Genomic DNA, 16414 nt, shown 5'->3' with positions numbered 1-16414 from the left:
CATTATTTTTTTATTTTTTTTAATAGTGCGATTTTGGTGGAAATACGGGGTAACGCAATCTATGCCCCTGATGCGTACCACCTGTGAACACAATGATTCCGATGACGACGACCGTGAACGCGACGTCCCCGAAAAAATTTGAGGATACAGTAAAATACAATACAAACTTTATTCTCAGCACTGATACATGTAATGAATGGAAGGCCGAAGAAAAAGCGGCAGAAATGCATCTTGACGAGCTCCCCCCCCCCCCTCAGCAGCTACAACAGAGTACGAAAGATACATAAATGAAATGCTTTCAGAAATAAACGATACAAATATAGTGCGCAAGCAGGGGATACTTTCCTAAATATTAAAATACAGCTTGAGTATACTGCTTCTTGACATTTTCCCTACATCTTTATTTCGATCACAATATTAATTCAACAAAAAAAGTGAAACTTAATGGGGTTTTGTGTTTTTTTTTTCATATTTCGTCTTGAATTTCGTATTATTACAAGGCCTGGTGATGTCTATACTCTAAAAAAAGCCCGTGCGCCTACGTTCCCGCACTACACTGGGAGGGCCAATCACCGCAGCCTACGGAGACAGTTCAGCGAATGACGATGCCAGAACATATGTTTAGATCAAAAAACGCATTCTGAGTTGTGACATTGAGCAATGCGAAACGTCACGCTTGAATTGCTTAATGTCACAACTCAGACTGCATTTTTTGGTCTAAACATATGTTTTGGCATCGCCATTCGCTGAACTGTCCCCGTAAGTGCGGTGATTGGCCCTCAGAGTGTTGTGCGGGAAAGTAGGCGCACGGTTTTTTTCTTGAGTGTAGGCGGTTAATAATTTTATTTTATTTTGATTCAGATAGCATGAGAATTGTACTAGAACGCACATATGAAGCGTTTTTATAAGCTAAATATTGTCACATGATAGTTAAAAGTTAGCACTCTGTTCAGGATTTTGTGTAATTGAAATCATGATTCGGTGTGATGAATGTAGGAAACATCTGCTATTATTCGTATCCCTTTTTCTAGTAAATGCATGATATTTAAATTTGAATCAGACATATTTTACCGAACGATATTGCAGAAACACAAAGGTGAAAAAAGTAATGAGTTATGTAAAACACCTTTTACGCTTTTTGGTGGAACATGTTTGTATTTGTTTATAATTCCTACAGATTTACCTAGTTAAGAGCCCAATTTTCTTACGTGGATAGTTCAGAGCACATTATTAGAGAAAAGAACTCCGAGTGTCTTAACACTATTTACAAATTCAATGTGCAAGAACCCAAAGTTGAGAGGATTCTGTAATCTATCGCTCGAACCACGTGGCCGAAATAATATTGCTTTTGTTCTTTGGACACATTCATTTTTAAACGATTTACTTCAGCCATTGATTTTAACTTTATAAGAAACGCTTAAGCTTTATTTATAAGACCCTTTTCAGAAAAAGCTGAAAAGAAATACACTTCTGCGTCCACATAAATAATATATTTGTAACTTGTATCGAGTTTCACTGCTATTTATATGTAACAAAAAAAAAATTTGTCAGATTATACTTCTCTCAGAAACTCCTGATAATATATTTAAAGGTGTTGATCTCTGATTTATAATTTTCACAAATTGGGAGCTATACTGCAAGTATGACTTAATTAGTGTGAGTCGAAGGTCGCGAATGCCAAAAGAAAATAATTTATCTAGCAGGATTCAATGATTTATGCTATAAATGTTTTTCAAAAGTCTAAAAACAGCCCAAGTGGCAAACTTTTTTCTTTGAAGCTTTTAAGCATATGTTCTTTTTGAACTAATAAGGCTTTCTCTCTTTATATAATTTTTTTCTTAATCTGGATTGAAAATCAGTAATGAGCGAGTGCTCATAACAAAAATTAATAATGCTGAAGTGAACAATTTCTTTTAACCGTTTTGAATATACTGGAATAATGCATAGAGGACGGTAATTTACTGCCTCATTTTTATTCCCAGATATGAATAAAGCTATTACTTTCGTGGTTTCCATTTTTTTAGGAAAGATAGCGGATCTTATTGCCAGATTGTACATGTATGTTAGGTATGGGGGGGCCATAAAAACTACTACATATTTTGCAGGTATAATTTGTAAATCATCAGTATCACGACTACCACTGCTACTCAGACACGTAAAAGAAGGAACACACTTCGGTCTCATATGTGGGGTACAAAAAAGGGATTCCGAGATTGGTCAAATATTTTAAGACGCTTTATGATAATAAAAGGTTCTCCCTATATTAACAAAGAAGTTGTTAAATAGGTTTGCTATATTTTAGGCACTTTTTTAAGACCTCTCCGTTATGTTTAAAGTTTTCTACATTTTCTGGCTTGAAAGACTTATTAAAAACGCTATTTATGCGTTTCCATAATAAATCGCTTATTTTTGCATTCTCAGTACAGAATGGACTAAAGTAATCAATTATTTTGAACTTTCTAATTTCCGCTGTTAGTTGGTTTCTGCATTTATGAAATTGGCTAATGCAACTGCCTCACGTGTTGCAAGAAAAGTTTTATGAAGTGTACAATTTTACGCGTCTTTTTAAGAAACGCAATGGTGATTCAAGGCTTTCGTCCTTTTCAAGCAAGTTTAATAGTTTTATTTCGAAAGCAAGTAAAGTAAACCTGTTTAAATATTGCCAGAAACGTGTTATTCACACTATCCATATTTTTTGACATGGTAGTACGTGGATAGTGCGTAGATAGGCCCAATCAGTGGCCATTAGTTTCTGCCTCAATGCATGTAGTCTAAGTGCAGTAATGTGATTGCTGCGCCAATTGCGCCAAACTGCGCCAAGTGGCTAACCCTGCTACATCCTGCTACATTTTGCCAAAATATGGGTGATCTGCGCCAAGCTTGCGCCAAAACACCAATTTCGGTTGCCTTTCAAAACCGAAACTAAACTGAGTACCGTAATTGAGCATGTGTGTATTATGTTCTTGCATGTTTGTTTTTTTTGTTTTTTTTTTGCCGTTTTACGTTTTGCGGTTTGGTCGTCTCGTGGTTCGCGTCTCGCGTCATTTTTAAAGACATTTTCAACGATAGACGCGGGTGTGTCTGGAAGCTCCGACGCTACTGTGCCGGGTACCAGCCATGCCGTCATGCTGTGAAACGAAATCACGTTTTTGCACGGCGGGAGTTTGTTTGTGACATTAAAGGAGCAGTGCAACCATATTCAATTTACCCTTTCCGAAATTCAGTCTGGCCACTTTGATCACTACCATCATCATCTGAAAAACTGCATATGTGCCATACGAATGGCGGCTTTCTGTTTACTGATGAGGGAACATGTTGAAGATACTCCTAAGCTGTGGATTCGAGGCCTATACATTCTAGACGTTAGCACGTTGCGAAACCGGAATTGAATACAAGCGCTGCGTAAGTGTTCATTTCTCAAATTCGAGCCCAGTGAACCTGTTAGTGGTACGAAATCGACCTCGACACCCCTTGGCCTACAGAACTTTACCAAGGCGTCTGTCTGGGTTGGCGCTTCGTTCTGACTGGTTGCATCGTTGTGGGAATCGACGCTGGAAGAGATGATCTAGAAAAACCTGTATAGCGAAAAGTTTATTCTCGTCTGCCGTTGACATGCAAAAGTGACGGTGCCCGATAAAATACTGCAGCCTACGGGTTCATTGCCGCCATTCGTATGGCAAAAGTTAAACCGCCATTTCAGCCACCAGATGGCACTGAATTTCGGAAAGGGTCTATTGGAATGTTTTTCACTTGACACGAACTTACTGGCACACCTAGGACTCAAGAATACTCACACGCAACGCCGCTGGCCAAGAAACTCCCTTGTTGCGGTGTAATTTCAAGGACAAAAGCGATCATTTTCGTTCAATCTCTCCTTTGCAAAATTTGATGACGTAACGTGGGGATCGCAGTACACCCAAGTGACGATATTTGAATGCGGTTCATAGATTGGACCCGAGCATTGCTTGGGCACTCGACTTAGGCTCGTGATAATTGCTAGCTTGAGAAGCATCCGGGTAGTGACCCGTGTCCAATCGCTGCAACGACGACAACAGCCGAGCCATAACAATGTCTGGAACTCAGCGCGTGTCCTGCGCTTTGCCAATCCCAGCGCGTGGCTATGATCAACACTGGCGGCGTATAATCGGCTCCAGATCACGTGGCCGCTTGTTCTGGCTGCGAGTTGAGGGGTTGAACGCTGCTCGTTTTTCTTTAATTTTTTTCTGGCACTTCTATTGCGTGGGGTGAAAAACGAGCGCGTGTTTCATAGGTCGTTAACGTTGGGGATCCGTTTTAAGCGGTATTTGCGCAAAGTACAAACATTGTTGCATTGCTCCTTTAAGCACTCGCTATTGAAAGCAACGGCCGTGGGGAAACGATATTTGATCCCTTCCTTCCAGTCACCGTGGTCGCGCGACGCCGTCGGGTTTTGCCGTCCCCACATCGCTGTAGATATGGCGCTTTTTAAAATGAAACTAAGGACCGCCGCAAGTTCATCAACATTCCTGTTCTTGTTTAAATCGTACGTTACTATAAAAATCCTTCTTTAATTCAAAGACTGCTGTGTCCAAGTATTGATTACCTAGGTTTCGCTTGGTCGGCTTTCTTTTGCGCTCGGTATGTGAAAAATCTGCCGCGAAAGAAAGTTGGTGAAGAGAAGTGAGCTAAAACAAAGAAGGCAATGTAGATACATTGCCTTCTTTGTTGACCTGAACCCGCACAGCGCGTTTATTTATCTCGAGTTCAGTCATTGCACAAAGCGCCCCAAGAACTTTTTGACCCTGGCTTGCGATGTCTGCATCAATGCGCTCAGGCTCTTTTTTTTGTGTGTGTGTACTTTGTTTGCCGGCCTGGCAAGCACGTGCCGCTGGACTTTTTTGTCGTATGCTCGACAGTTACATTTTGCATACAATTTTGGGAAGCAGTTGACGACGGAGCGGAATGGCACGGTTTCGGTTTCGATCAAACAGCCGTTGTCTCCGCTCGCGCGACAAAGCACGCGCAAGTGCAAACCTGCCGAAGTTGCCCTCACGTGCATGCAAACATCATTGCTCGACAGGGGCACCAGCCTGACGCTTGCAATCCATTGTTTCACGTTTGCTTACTTTTGACGAAAATCTGGCACGTCAGGAACTAGTACGACGGGGGCCAGCGGTTTTTCGGAATTGCTCGGCGGTGCCTACAGTAATGCGCTGTACACTTGTGAGATGTCTCAGCAGTAAAACCGCAAGCAGCGAGTTCCGTCACAACAAGTCACATCAGAGCACAACACAACACGAAGTGTCCTACGTTTGTACAGCACTTAAAACGAAATTTTTTATTCTTTAAAGAATATCTGCTCCAAAAGCCACTTATGCGGCTCCGAAACATTGTCTTGGCTGCTCCAAAAGCCACTTTTGCTGCTCCAAGACACTGTTTTGGTTGCTCCAAAGGCCACATTTGCTGCTCCAAAACACTCTTTTGGCTGCTCCGAAACGTGCTCCAAAATGGCTTAGGCCAATCATATCACTGAAGTGGTGTAATGTTTTGGAAATCCATAGAATTTGTGTCACGGTTATGTACCTCTCGTGTTGTGTCAGCTAGCATAAATATGGGCAAATCGTCGCTAATATCTCAAGTTATTACACCAGCCTTGACCTTTTACTTCTCATAGTTTGTAATACAAATATCGATTAGTGTTGATGTAAACGGTGTAGTACGCGTGGGATGAGTTATTACATTAACGAAGTTGTTCGCCGTTAACATTCATAACAAGCCGGCAGCGATGGGGTATCTTCTGCTTTATATTTAAATCACCACCAACAAAATGAACATATTTGCTTTCGTTTGCGTGAAACAGCAGTTGTTCTAAAAATCTCAAAAATCGTGCCACATTTCCGCTGGGCAAAAGATATATAACTGCAAAAATATAAAAAAAGTCCCGCTTTATAAACAGTATTTAATAGTCATCCGTAACAGATGTATATTCAGGAAAATTTCTGAAATCATCACTCGCGACAAGCATAGCGACACCCCCTCCCCCCACCCTCCCGCCCAAAAACACGATTTTGCTAAAAATGATTATACTGGGATGGCTCCAACTGTGACATCAACGACAACCTCAACTATGGCCTCGAAAACGACCCGAATTATGAACTGGACAAAGTCACTGGCTACGACCTCACCGATAACATGTTGACGATTTCGATGACGACGGTGACGATGAAATGGAAAACTACTACAAACACAAACCCCGGCTACGACGTCAACAACCCACCCGACTCCGGCCTCGACGACGAACAGTGCCTTTGGCCTTGACGGCGAGACTGACAACGGCACTGACGTTGACACAGGCGACGACTCGAACGACGACATGAACGACAATCCCGAGTACGATTTCGACGGCAACTCTGATGACGACTTCAACTGCGACCTAAGGGCGACCAGGACGATGACTTCAATGACAACCCCGACCATAACCTTTGCGGCGACCTTGATGAAGAACCCGATGACGATACCGACGACGAGTGCGATGTCGATTACGAAGACGAACAGGACGACGACGTTCGGTTTGTCACTTAACGAGAAGAGGAAGTCCGCCAGCTCGGCCGCATTTTGATTCAAGCCGCACAACTTGCTGACGATAGCCGGTACAGTCTGTCGCCACAACCCCCAGTTCCAGCCCGGCTACGGATTGTGGATCTGAACAACAATTCATCGTCGCAGCGAGGAACTGCTAAAGTGGTGTTTCGGCCTCATGGTTATTAGCTACCTGAGGGTCCTAAACAGCAAGCCGTTGCCCAACGGAACATGAACATTATCACGCTACCCTCTGCGACCAGAAGGTGATTCACGTCGTCTGACTTGAAGTAAACTATGCTCGGTAGGACTGTGAAAATCTCTGTTTTAGGTGAGACTGTAGTTTATCCTTCTATTGTTTTGAGTTGTCAATTTCAGTTTGTCTTGCATCGGGACATACGTTTTTTTTTTTTTTTTTTTTTTTCAAGTGGATGGCAATGCCACGTTTTAATCGCTGAGGCAGCAGCGTGCTCGAAACTCACGCCGCTGGCTGGTATTTGATCCCCGCCTTCGCTTGCCCTTCGTATCTTTCTTTTGTTTGCATGACTGGAATATTCCAGACGACTCGAGCATCTTGTCGTTCATTGGAGCTCGCAAACGTCTGCATACCCACGCGCTTACAAAGGAGCTTCGCATGGCTAGTTTAGGCAGCCGTCCTTCCATGGCCGTCGTAGGGTCACTGTTACTTTATGTTTCTCGGCACAAGTTGACCGAATTAAAAGTTCATTCTATGTTTATATTTTTCAGTCGTAAAAATATCCCGGCAAAACAAAGAAAATAAATATACAAGGCACGCCTAAGTTCAACCTGCGTTCGAACCCAAGCAATACCCTTTTCTTTTTTGTGCCTATTTTCCAGAAAATAATTTGACAAAGGCAGTATGTTTCTTTTAGAGGAATCAATCATTAAAAAAAATTGAAAGTCCTCCACGTGCAGTGAAGGATATCCGCTAAATTGAACGTCCTCCATGTGCAGTGAAGGATATTGCCACTCCTGCAGCGGATATCCTTCACTGCATGTGGAGGACGTTCAATTTAGCGGATATCCTTCACTGCACGTGGAGGACGTTCATTTTTTTTTTAATGATTGATTCCTCTAAAGGAAACCAAGTGCCTTTTTTTAAAATCGTTTGCTGGAAAATGGGCATAAAAAAGAAGAGGGTATGGGTTGGGTTCTTACGCAGGTTGAACTCGCGTGCCGGGTATATAGTTCGCTGTACTTTTTTTTCTAAGGGTATTGATTTACGCAGATGTTATTGTAACGCTTTCATATCTTAGAAGTATTTTAACATCGAATATGCTGTCTTTGTAGTTTTTAAATGGCTACCGTTTTAAGGCGAGCTGGAAGTGTTCGTCTCCACATCTGTTTGTCCAGTCACACGTAGGAGCAAGATTCCTTGTGTTCGACCCAACCGTATATCTTTGAGTTCAATTTTGGTGATTATTTCCAAAATATCTTTGAATAAATTAATCATGCACCGCCGATCCCAATTGAGGGACTAAACATTCCGAATTTAATTTGCACACCCTATACTGAACTTTTCAACTTAGGATTCATTCTTCTGCCGCAGTTATTTTTATAGTCACCTGATAATAATATGGGTACCACAATATTTTACCACAATTCTCTAAACTAGTTAAGTAAATATTTTTTTAAATAATTAATTCATGCAGGGTTTATCACCCAAAAACCCTCCGTCGAACTCTACATTACAAAAAGAGGTTACATTTAATATTATAATGAAACAAAAACACGAAACGAGAAAATGCACCATAAATTGTTCAAGTTTGAGGGTGGATGGATGTTGCTTTATGGCGTCTACCTCTAAACGTTGTCAACGTTATTGCATTGTGTGATGAAGGCTGTGGCGCTTGATCTGTATAACTTCGTCCTTTTGTGTTGGTGGAGATGACTTTGAGAGTGAGTCTATATAAGGAGGTGGACTAAATAAATGAGTTAGCTGAGTTTGAGACGTCGTCCTGTCTATTTTCTGTCCCTTCTACGTTTTGATGTTTCTTCTCTACCCCAGTCTCAGGTTAATTCAACATGGTTCATATTCACTAGCTCGCCTGAACCCTTACGATTTTTTCTGTGATCATAAATGGATTTTTGTCATAAAAGGCACTCCTGCGTAGTTAATATAGGACATTAGTAGATTTGAACAACATCATATATTTATACACAGGTAAAAATATTAATTTAATTGAGATACACAAAGCCCTCACGCAGACATTGTTGATAACGAAAATCGGACATGGAAAGAATAATCTTAAACAATCTGAAAAGAATCAGAGCGGATCGCTTTTCGGCAAACATTGGATGCTAATATATCTGGTGTGAAACTAAGTTTGAAAGGAGCGACAGGGTGTTATTAAATACGTAAGTGGATTTGGAGACGCGCTGTACACACTAAGATTTTATTAGTCAACGGGAAGATCGAGAAGGGAGTTACAAGAGGTTCCATTCATTGTCGGGATGATAGACGTATTGTTTGTGGAAAATAAATAACCGTGAACATCTTTGGCGCTTTGGCAATTGAGTTGTACTCAATTGGGAGTTCATAGCCTACAACATACCCTCGTATCTAACCAAGATATGGCAGTCGGTGCAACTTTGAATGATTTCAAGCCGGGCGATTAGATGCGTGATATGGGGCCTCAAGATGGCAGCAGCACACTCAATCTTAGAGCATTCAAAAGTTCGATTGCATATTTGACGAAGATTCGGATAGACAAAGTCTATACGACGTCTCATGTATCCTCGAGCTGGATACCCTGCTAGAGAGATTAATTCTAGGCGGGAGGCCCAGGACAAGTTATCTGTGAAATATGAAGTAGAAATCGGCGTGGACACGGGCTAGCCCTAAAGATCGAGCCCGACCCGAAAGTCGGGTCGGGCTCCGGCTAATATATGAGATCACTGTTCGGGTTCTGATCGGGTTCAGGCCGATTTATCTCGAGCTGGATCGTGCTGTGGTCCGGCCTTGTTGGAGTCATAAAGAACTCGAAAGCTCTACCTCGCCAGATATTTCAGAATTGTGGTAAATATTTATTTTATCTTCCAACAGTCAAAAAATGTGGCAGAACGATTGTTTAACACAAAAAGGGCCAATCTGGGTATTGTGGTCATTAGCTTTTATACACCAACTCATGTTTACAAACAAACCGGACCGCCCCTAGCGGACGCCACCGGCGCCGCGCATGCGCGATGGGGGTGTGGGCAAGAAGCTTGCCGCCGCCCATAAACAAACCATTGCAGTGCGATGTTGTCGGCATCCGTGTGAGTCCCCTTGCCCTTTTTCGCGTTCGAATTGTTGATTCTACGTCTTCCTGACGACGTTTGACTATCCTGAGCGACGTCAGCGAAATTATCGAGGCTCGTTACACCGCAAAACGTCGCGTGAATAATGTGACATGTGGCGATTCATTCCGCGTGGACGCTGCAGTATCTACAATAAAGCCTGATTCGCATGATGAGATTTCGCTCGCAATTTTCCGTCGCGACGCCGCTCGGGCTGCAAAAGCGGGAACCGTAACTGAGATGGCCGACGTCGATACTGAAAATCGCAAGCAGAATCGGACTAAGTGAATTAGGCAAAACAAGTCGGTGATGGTCACTGGTAACAATGATCAACATCTCCTTGTATCTACTGTTTACATCGAGCCTGCTTACCAACCATCGAATTTAAGTCTTTTGAGGCCTGCACTTACTTCTGATCGTAAGTACCGGGCCGTCTAAGAGAGCAGACGACAAGCAGAAACGTTTGAAAGAGCAGACGAGAGTTCGAACGACCAGGCGACCGTTTGAACTTGAAGACGCACTGAACGTAGTCCGCAGGTGGTCCGCACAACTTGACGGTTTTCTGGCGTTCATCGTGGCCAGCACCCCCTACGAGACCTACGCCGATGCCCTTAGCGATGTCACGTCGCTACAACTGGAGGACGCAACGTATGAAATCTCGCCGTACGTTAAGCCTTTCCCCGGAACAGTGCGGGGAGTCATACGCGATCTAGACCCCGGAACAACCACGGAGCAGCTCCCGAACATCATTGCCTCTCCGGGACCCAAAATACAACAGGCAAGAATGCTAGGCAAGTCCACATCTGCAGTTGTGACATTTGAGGGCCCGCACATCCCTTTCTACATCCATGCTCACGGATTGTACACTCGCTGCCGCCCATACAGACACTCCATCCAGTGTTGCTCACTCTGTGGTGACATTGGGCACAGACGTGATATCTGCCCTAATCCGGAGGTGACTGTGTGCGAGCGGTGTCATGAACGAAATCCTGCGCCGGAACACACGTGAACCCCAAAATGTAAGCTGTGTGGACTCGACCACGTGACGGCTAGCAAAGACTGCCGTAAGAAGCTCCGCCCACCACCGCCGCCACTTCACGTCCGGGAGCGCTTTGCTCGGACTACGCCGACAGACCAGCGGCAGCCTCATCACCATGTTCCAGGAGCTCACCCACCACCTCCCCCTCACACGCAGGCCAACACCCAACGACGCCACTTCCCTTCGCAACAAGGAAGCTGGTCCGCCATTGTCGCTTCCCCAGAAACGGCCCTGAATGATTTCCCCCCATTGCCCGCACAGTTAGCCTCTGTGCAAGATAAAAACAGCCGCATCAAAATACTAGAACGGGAGAATGCGCAACTAAGAAAACAACTTGAACTGCAAGCGGAACGCACCGAGAAGTTAGAACGTCGCATAGAAGAGCTAATGTCCCACTTAGAAATAATCACGAATGCACCGGCGCACAGTGCTGTGCAAGCAACGCCCACTCCGCACCCAACGCCACAGCCCTCCGTGTTTCCAACCCTACAAGATATTGGAAGGCTCGAAAGATTAATTCACGAGCTTGGCCAAACAATTGAACATCGTATCGATGCGGTTGAAAAAAGGCAGGAAGCCAACGAGACAGTCAAGCGCAAAACGCGAAAGAAGACCAAGCAACCCGCCCCCAGTGACCCACCTAGAATTACACCCTCCGACGATGAATGCGAACAGTACCATAGTGGTGAACCCTAAAAGGTCTCCCCCAACACCACTGATGATTTGGCAATGGAATTGTCGCTCATACCGCAGCAAGCAAAATTCACTATCACTGTTTGCAAACGTACATTCGCCGGCCGTTATCGCTCTTCAGGAAACTGGCACAGATCAGATAACGCTCAGGGGGTACACCACGTTTATCACCGATCCTGCCTCACGAACGGTCACTTTGGCCCAGACAACTCAGACAGCGCAGGCACACACCCTCCCCACAACTTTGGACTATGTTTTCGTAGAACTTATCCCAAAAAAGAAGACACAAGCCAGCCTTTTCATCCTCAACATATATAGCCCCCCATCGTCACCCCTCAATGAAATTGATCGCCTCTTCAAGACCGTTAGACAAAGAACAAAAGGGCACGGACTAGTGATCATTGGTGATTTCAACGCGCATCACACAATATGGGGTTACCATTGGGACAACAAAAAAGGAAGGCAACTCCATGAAGCCATTAACAAAACAATCTTCACTTGTGTAATACCCCAGATACCCCCACGCGGATGGGTAATAGTGTCTCACGAGACACTACTTCGGACCTTACGCTTACTTATGAACTCAAAGATCCAACGTGGGAATGCCTCACAGAAACATGGGGAAGTGACCATTATATAATACAGCTACAGCTCCCCCATCATGAGGCAGCAGCACAAAGGATAGGCACTGCCCGTCTCACCGATTGGAGAAAATTCCGGGAAATAACACCCACCAGTCCCATCCACGCGATTGAAGAATGGACAGCACAAATGTTGGATGCAGCTAAAAAGCACACTAAGGAATTACCGTTAACCCAAGACTGCCCCGCAATTGACGCACACCTCTTACACCTATGGGAGGCCCGACGAGGGCTAACAAAACGCTGGAAAAAACGGAGAACCAATCGAAAACTTCGTCTTCGTATAGCCCAGATAACACTAGAAGCGGCAACATATGCCATACACCTCAGCCAACAGAACTGGTCGCAGTTCTGCACGAAGCTACAAGGTACCCTCGGCACCCGGCGCACGTGGCACCTGCTTCGGTCCCTTATGGACAACAAAGAATCCAGATCGACCGCAGTCCATCAGCTCAGACGGCTTATTCATAATTATCAAGGCACAGAAGAAGAGCTCCTCGAGGAGCTCAAGAAACCGTGGCATGATACGAGCGACAAGACCCAGCCTCCCGCCCAACCGTACATGGGTACTCCCAATCCCGAAATGGACGCCCTGTTCACGCTTGTGGAGATAGAAGCAGCGGTTGACAACTTAACCAGGAACACCACGCCAGGCAAAGACAAGATTCGCTATAAGTTGATCCGGAACCTCGACGTCACTGCGTTGGAGGCCCTCCTAAATTATATGAACGAACATTGGACTGCCGGCACGCTGCCCCCCCAGTGGAAGCATGCTGACATCGCCCTAATACCAAAACCCGGAAAACCGCTTGCTCCAGGTAACCTCCGACCCATCTCCCTAACGTCATGTGTGAGAAAGCTCCTGGAACATATGGTGCAAAACCGCCTCTCTCCATATATCGAAGACAACGGCCATTTTCCGACCACCATGTACGGCTTCCGACCCCATCTCTGCACCCAAGATGTCCTTTTGCAACTAAAAGAAGAAATCATCGATCGGCTCACCAGCACACACAAGCGTTGCATCCTTGCCCTGGACATCAAGGGTGCTTTTGACATCTCCCACCAAGCCATCCTTCAAGGACTAACCTCTATCGAATGCGGACAACGAACCTACGACTATATCACGGCTTTCCTCACCGGTCGTACTGCAACTATCGGCATCGGATATCTCCGCTCGAACACATTTAAGACCATCTCCAAAGGCACCCTTCGAGGCTCCGTGATATCACCGCTTCTTTTTAACATCGCTATGAAGGACCTTCCACCACTCTTACAAAATATCCCGCATCTAAGGCACGCAATCTACGCAGATGACCTCACCCTATGGACCCCTACGGGATCCATGGGTGAGCAACAGGACGCCATGCAAAGCGCCATCGAAGAAACACATCAATATCTCAGCGACAGGGGCCTTGAGTGTGCCCCCAAAAAATCCGCCCTCCTTACTCTCTGCACAAAGACAGCGCACCAATGTAAACGAAGCATCCCGGATCCGGAGATCACTATAGCAGGAAAACCTGTCCCCAACGTTCCCCACCTCCGTGTTCTTGGCCTCACGATCCCCCAAAACGGATCTGGTTTCCACACCATTGCACCGCTTCAACGGACACTCTCCCAACTCATGCACCTAATACACCGTGTATCAAATCGTAGATTTGGCATGCAAGAATCTGACACATTACGGATTGTACAAGCCATACTCATTAGCCGGGTCGCCTATGGCACGCCATATTTGTCCCTCAAAACAACCGAAAAATCAAAACTTAATATTGCTCTGCGCCAAGCATACAAGACCGCCTTAGGACTACCTCCCAAAACTTCCACGAAGAATTTGTTGTTACTAGGAATTCACAACACCTGGGAAGAGTTACAAGAAGCACATCACATCTCCAAGTTAGAACGCCTTAAATTAACACCTACCGGACGAGCCACACTGAGAAAGTTAGGCTACGCGACAACCTCCTTGCAAGACCACAAAGAACGAGTACCTCTGCACCTAAGAAAAGCCATTCGTGTAGCCCAGATCCCGAAGAACATGCATCCGGTTTACAATAAGGCTCGGCGCATCGCTAGGGCACGAACCATGAACACCAAATATGGCGATAGCCCAACTACAAAATACACCGACGCGTCCCCGTATCCGCATAAGCCAGCCCATGCTGTATGTGTAACCAATGCAGCAGGGCAAGAAATGACCGCACTCACAGTCCGCACAACATCTACAGAAGCCGCCGAAGAAATTGCCATCGCCCTAGCCGCAACGACAGGCGACGATATAATCACAGTGCTCACAGACTCTCAGGCAGCGTGTCGGAATTACCTACGGGGACGCATCTCGAAAACAGCGCTTCGCATCCTCAAGACCATCCCCCGGCTCCCCGAAGTACACCTAGTCTGGGTACCCGCACACGAACACCTCGAAGGTAATGGGGCGGAACATGCCGCTGCCCGCGCGCATACACACCAGGCCATTACCCGAGAGGGAACAACCTCACTTATTGCCCCCACGACCGACCTGCTCATCAACTATGCCGACATACTAGCCCACTACCGTCGCGACCGGAGAAAATACCCGGCACCGCACCCAAGATTATCAAGATATGAAGCCACCACCCTCCGAAGACTGCAGACCAACACATATCCCCACGGCACCCTTCTTCACGCCATCTATCCCGCTCAATACCCCGCCACTTGTAATTTTTGTCCTTCTTCCGGCAACCTTTACCATCAGGTATGGGAATGCCAACGAACCCCGGACCTCACTCCCAAACCCACCCCATCCTACGAGCAGTAGATGGCCTGTCTGACCAGCCCGGACCCTGGGATCCAGCAAGACTTGGTGACAAGGGCCCGGATAGCCAGCCGTAGCCAGGGTATCCCGGACTAAGGATGCCCTCCACCGGGCGGGTGCCCTAACATCTGCACCTGATGCTCGATAAATGAAGGTTTATTCATCCTCATCATCTGGCGTTCATGTTGGAACAAAACAAACAAATCTGATGACCGCAAGTATCCGCGAATTAAACCCAAAGTGCTTCCCGCCCAAGCAATCGTTGCCCGGCGGCGTCTGCTTTTCCCTTTTCACGGCACATATCCAGATTCTCGGACGAACCGAGCACGTGAAAACTGACCTTCAAACCTTTCTCGACACTTTTGGTACGGCCCTAGTCGCGGCGTTTTGACGAGAAGGCAGGTTTTTGTCTGGTTCCTTTCAAAACAACGCAGGAATACACGTCCGGCATGGGGACTTCTGCCCACAGCCCCAGACCGGAAGTGCGGCCGACGCGCCACTACCGCGCCGCGACGCCACATAGTTGAGTTCGTGTATAAAACGTCTCCAGGTCAGTGGTCCTCAAATAGGAGTCCGCGGCCCATGTGAAGGCATTTCCAAGATCCAGGAAGCCTTTGTTATCAGTAAACCCGGCAATAAACTTGATTAATCTGTTTCTGTGGAGAACAGGCACCCCATCTTTGCGTGATGTACTTCGCATACGTCAATGAAAGAAGTTTAGTTCACACGAGCCATTAACTACAACATTCCTTTATCCCTTCATAAACATAATTACCTGAATTCCTTCATTCTCCCCACACCACGTATCCATCACTTCCGCCGATTCACAAGCGGTCCCTGAAACATGAATGGTTGAGAACCGCTTGACTAGGACACAGTTATCAACATTAGTGACCCCGCTCCACCAGACATCGCGTGTGCTGAAAAAAGCAAGTGCGCCCATTTCTTTCAGAACACGCAGGAGTCGTGCCCTGCGAACTGCGGTAGGGTATAGCGAATGGCGAAGTTCAGGGTGGGGTTAGACCTGAAAATGAAACGTGCACATTGAGCTGATAAAAATGAGCTTGACTTTTATTGATTTTTATTTTATTGATGAGCACGTCGTATGTTTCAAGTATGATCATATTCTGAGCTCAGCCCTACCCCATCTTCTGTCCATGGAAACTAAGTTCGACATGGCCGAGTTGGTCCGGGAGGCGTTGGTTGGTCGCGGTGGGCTTCATTCCATCTGAGATTGATGAGCACCACGCCTGACGTGATCGTAAACGCTTGGTAAAGTCGCAAATAGACCGGTGACATCTCTATGACGCAAATGTCGAAACCTTGATAGAATTTGGAATCCCATGACCTACGCAACTGACAAATTGCGCATGGAGGCAAACTCGCCCA

The 16414-nt window shown here is 45.7% G+C and overlaps 1 pseudogene; it reads left to right on the top strand.

Annotated features, from left to right (window-relative positions):
• Positions 1 to 11558: 11558 nt before the first annotated feature.
• Positions 11559 to 14036, top strand: LOC120843092 (annotated as a pseudogene).
• Positions 14037 to 16414: the final 2378 nt, after the last annotated feature.

Source organism: Ixodes scapularis, unplaced genomic scaffold, assembly GCF_016920785.2.
Source record: "Ixodes scapularis isolate PalLabHiFi unplaced genomic scaffold, ASM1692078v2 PGA_scaffold5__190_contigs__length_132052651, whole genome shotgun sequence".
NCBI classification, from domain to species: Eukaryota; Metazoa; Arthropoda; class Arachnida; order Ixodida; family Ixodidae; genus Ixodes; species Ixodes scapularis.
The sequence above is the reverse complement of the archived record's forward strand: the minus strand, read 5'-3'. Positions and strand labels throughout refer to the sequence as shown.